This window comes from Pinus tabuliformis, chromosome 4_2 (assembly GCF_031772625.1).
Source record: "Pinus tabuliformis cultivar Carrire ecotype Pingquan chromosome 4_2, CPIR1, whole genome shotgun sequence".
NCBI classification, from domain to species: domain Eukaryota; kingdom Viridiplantae; phylum Streptophyta; class Pinopsida; order Pinales; family Pinaceae; genus Pinus; species Pinus tabuliformis.
Window position 1 is genome coordinate 977,763,606 of NC_142304.1, and position 5,123 is coordinate 977,768,728.

Below are 5,123 nucleotides of genomic sequence, written 5' to 3' on the forward strand. Positions count from 1 at the left end.
GCAAGAATATGATGCTGAAATTAAACCAGCAAATGTTGTAAAAGATCAAGGTTTTTGCAGGATGTTGGCTGGAGCATCGCACATATCAAAAAAACAGTCTCTAGACAGTGAGGTACAAACATATGAGGTAAACTTAAACGACGTTGAATCGAGGTATGCTGATATCATGTTCTACTTAAAAAATGGATATGTTCCTCCACATTTGAATTACACAAAGAAAAGGGCTCTGAGGTTAAAAGCTAAACAATATCAAATTGTAAATGATGTACTCTTTAGGATGAATTATGATTATGTTCTCCTTAGATGCCTTAACAAATCTGAAGCAGAAAAAGTATTGCAGGAACTTCATGACGGGCCAGTAGGTGGACATTATGCAGGGGATGCAACAGCATACAAAATCTTGTGCGCAAGCTACTACTAGCCAACTTTATTTAAAGATGCACATATCTATGTAAGGAAATGTCAGATCTACCAGGCTGCTGCTGGAAGATAGAGGAAACCATCGTTTCCATTACAACAATGGGGATTAGATATAATAGGTGAGATTGTTCCTCACTCTTATAAACAGCATAAATACATCCTTACAGCTACTGACTACTTTACCAAGTGGGTAAGACAACCAACTCTGAGAGTATCATTGAATTTATAGATCAATTCATAATCACCAGGTTTGGCTTACCTTTTGCTTTAATGTTTGATAATGCATCATATTTCTCAGGTAATGCTATGACTGAATTTGCGTTCAAAAGAGGTTTTAAGCTTAAATATTTTGCTAATTATTATCCATAAGGAAATGGGTTGGCTAAATCAAAAAACAAGAACCTTATTAGAATTATCAAATGGACTATTGATCAAAATCATAGAAATTGGCATAAGTCTTTAATGTATGCTCTTTGGGCAGATCGAATAACTCAGAAAACTTCTATTGGCACTTCTACTTTTAATTTAGTTTATGGGAAAGAAGCAGTCCTACCAACAAATCTAGCTATTCCTTCTTTAGCCTTAGTTCAATTCATTGAAGAAACCCCTTCCTCATCCTTGCAATTAAGACAAATGCAAATCCTTAAGCTTGAAGAGGAATGAGAAAAGGCCAGAATTACCCACGCGCATCATCAACAATTAGTAAAAGCTTCTTTTGATTCAAACTCGGTGTCTAGAAAAGATTTTCAACTTGGAGACTTAGTATTAAAATGGGATAAAGCCCATGAAGAGAAAGGAAAGCATACTAAATTCCAATGGATGTGGCTTGGACCATTCCAGATTGTCGAACTCATCGGTCCATCAACTTTCATGTTACAAGATTTAGCAGGGAAAAGAGAGTCTTTACTTGTTAATGGAAAGATCCTGAAAAAATATTTCCCATAGAATATGATCTCTTCTATTTTATGTAGATTATAGTTTTTAGTTAAGTTTTCTAAGGAAAACTTAACTAAAAACTACCGACAGTTGAGAACAAGTAAAGACTCACATTGAGAACATTCACGTTTGGATTTCATGAAAAGAATAGTGTCTCATGTCAATTTTGTTTTTTTGCTTGTATAAGTGGGAGTGATTAGGAAAATTAATCTTCATTTTTGAAACATAGGGTCAAGTGCTATCATTCTGAAAATTTTGGCTGTTCTTTTGTTTCAAATATACAAGTTTTGGTTAGAATCAACCTTAGTAAGAAGTTTTCCTCATATCAATCATAAAAGGTACCAATAACAAAACAAAGATTCTCTACAAAAGAGCTATTTTTAAGCTCTACAATTGTCGTCCAGAAGAATTCTTAAGGAACCAATGACTTCCTCCCGACTTTAGGAAATTGCAAGTTTCTAAGAGTAATCCAAATACGCACTTCAAACTTAAAGAATAAGAGGTCTCATCAAAGATCCAGCTTATCATGATCATAAATATTATAACTAACTGACATTGCCATACTGCATATTAAAACAGGGTAATGGCTCGAGATTGTTTCAATCAAAAGAAAAGGGGTCTCATCACGAGCCAGCTTGTTCAGTGAAGTTATGAATCAAGTGAATGGCACTATCAATTTTGGCCACCAAACTAAGACATTATTCTTTAAGAATTAAAAGAGAAATTTAAAAAGTTAATAAGTGTATATGAGGATTTATCTTTGAAAATTTCATACTTCCGAAGTGGGACACTGGATCATTGCTGGGTAACAGGTAACCCTGTCAAGGCTATGAACGTCTGCTGGCAGCAAAGGCTCTACCTATGACAAATGAGTACACCTAAATTGATCCAAAGAGATGTCTTTGTTTTTATCTTTACAACCAAGTAATGACTAATGTGAGTAAAATGACTGACTCTGGGAAGAAGATAATCAGAATGAAGATAGTTAGAACAAGATGTTGTTATTAATAAATAACACTATTTACCTTATATTTTTACAATGAAGTTTCATTTTCAAAATCATTTCTATTTTGGAAGTTTTAGAAAATTCAAAAAAGTACATCAGAGGTAACTGGTTCTTCCAAGTGAATCGCCAATTGTTGTGATTATCAACAACCCCCATTTTTATTAGTCTGAGTAATAACATTAATAAATGGGGACCCTTTCAAAAAAATCAATTCTTAGCATTTAATGTTGACTTTTGTTTTTAGAATAAAACAAGATATCAAAGTGGAACTTGCTAAAACATGTAAATTTACCTTTTCATACTCCAAGCGCACAAAACATCACAAACTATGAGTTTCTTTATAAAAAGCACTACATGACCATAAAACCTAAGAAAAGCTTTATAACGGAAAGTCTCAAACATTAAAGAGAGCTTGAAAAACCCGCTTTAAAACAATTATTATTGCGTCGCAAAAGGTCACAGCGGACATCCTTTATAAAAGCCACCCCTTAAAAGTGCGATCCACGAGAATGCGAGATCACAAAGCTTACAACCTCATCGCATCGCAAATTTCAATACCGCGGCATTACTTTATGTAACACAACCAAATATTGCGAAATGTGATAGCCTCTCAAAAATCACATATCGCAGTAGCCCAACGTAATGATGGTTTTTAATGATAGCAGGTTTTGCGATATTGCGAAGCAAATCGCAAAATCACTTTTATCGCAAATGAAAGGGCTCAAAGTTCTAGGACAGTACTTTCTGGCCTTCGATGCAAAGTTATGAACATTAAAGTTTAGCTTAACGGTCCATTAGTGGTCATTTATAAAAAATGATTCGGATCAGGGTAAAGGACCATTTGACGCAAGTTGATATCTTTTGATATGATTTAGAATTAAAGCTTTCCCGTCACCTTATTTTTGTCTTTCTATTGATTTTTCCTATATTCACTATCATCTTTATCATATCTTTGCTCTCTGCTTGCAACTTTTAGGAAGAATACCCAGAGCATAATATATGAAGAAATGGGGAAGAAAAGCAAGGCTCCTGCGTCTGAGAAGACAGAAATGACCCCATTATTCACAGACACCACCTGTAGTAGGGACGTAGGGATATCTACCTAGGAAGCTATGTACCAGTTTTTAGAGGAGGAAAACCCAAGAATTATCAAAGTTACAATTACAACAAATAGACGTGGCTCTTCTGAAGCATCCCTAACTGAGCTTGCATGCTCGTTTCTACACCGCATTGCTGCGAGGCCGAAGATACTCCCCTACACTGATATGGTGAAATGGATTATAGATCATGCAGACATATCTGATAGAGAGTTCAAGACGGCTAGTCAGCAAGTCATGGGGTCGTTTACTCCAAACAATTTGAGACGTATGTACCACTTGCCAGAACCCCAGGCTAGCTACAACAAGCAATTTGTAGAAAAGTTCACCAAGGAGAATGAAGACTTGGCAGAATGCACAAAGCACTGGTCAAACAATGAGGAAAGATTGAAGAAGGATAAAAATGGTATGTATGCCACTGGCTCTCTTTCTTCTCCTTATTATTTTGCCACTGCAATGTTATGTAGACTGTTTGGGAGACCAGACATCAACAAGTTTTCATCAGAATGGTTACCTCTATTGGATGCAGCTACCAATGCCACCATAATGGATTGGGCCCAAATTCTATCGGATAATTTAGCCACTGCAATTTTAGGATACAGAACTAAAAGAAGCTTTACTTCAAGGGTTTACCCTCCATTCTTTTTTAGTGCCTATGTCATGGACGTTGTTTGTTTTGTTTCTGATTTCCATATTATGGGATGGAAGTGGATGGTAAAAAATCCACTTCCCATTCAGGTTTATCAAAAAGTATTATGGGAATCCAATTTCATCCAACATTTCTTCAAGATTTTTCATGGAGTTATGCTCCCTATTCATAAAATGCTCTACAACCGAGATGCCCCAAGGTTTTCCCCAGAGGCTAAAGTGGACATTCTCCCTGTGGCAAGGTGGTTTGGGGAAGAGTTGTTCACATATATCAGAGTGTTTGGCAGCATTGCTTCACCCCATGTGCTACCTTTTTATGTCCCCGACAAACTAATGGCCAGGGAAATAGCCTATCAGACCTGTGGTGTGGGGGGAATGAGCAAGGTACTGAAAGATTCTAAGAAGGCCATTTGGCCCCAATTTCTTGTAATATGCAGAGCTTTTGCATTGCATGACTTAGGTCATGCTTTCAAAGAAGTTGATAATATGTTATGTTTACAACTACCAAAGTTCCCCGGGAGGCAATATGATCCCTTTGGTGTTGTAAGTGATTTTACTACAATGGTTAAAATAAAAGTGTTTTCTAATGAAGAAGATCCCTTTAACGATGTCTTTCTGCAGAAGAACACTTTCAGAGATGTTCTACATATGGCATGAATTTCGTTTGACCAAGAAAAACTCCAAAAGTTTGACAATTTTAAAAAATAAAGGTTATCAAAGGTTTCGTTGGACCAATTGCTCATCGAATCAATAAGGGAGCCTACTCCCAGTGTTAGCATAAGTGGAAGTTCAAAAGAGAAGTTTAAAACCAGTTCTAAAAAAGAATCAGCTGAAAATTCTGGTGATCAGTGCAAGAGTGAACACAGCAGAAGTGAGGGGTCAATTAAAGACACAGCTCAATCTACAGAAAAGCCTGACCAACAGGCTTTGTCCCCAACACAAGCTGAAGTTCCAACTCCCCTTACAAAGCCAACAAAGCCACTTGTAGTGGATCTAGAAGGGGAATGGGAGAATTT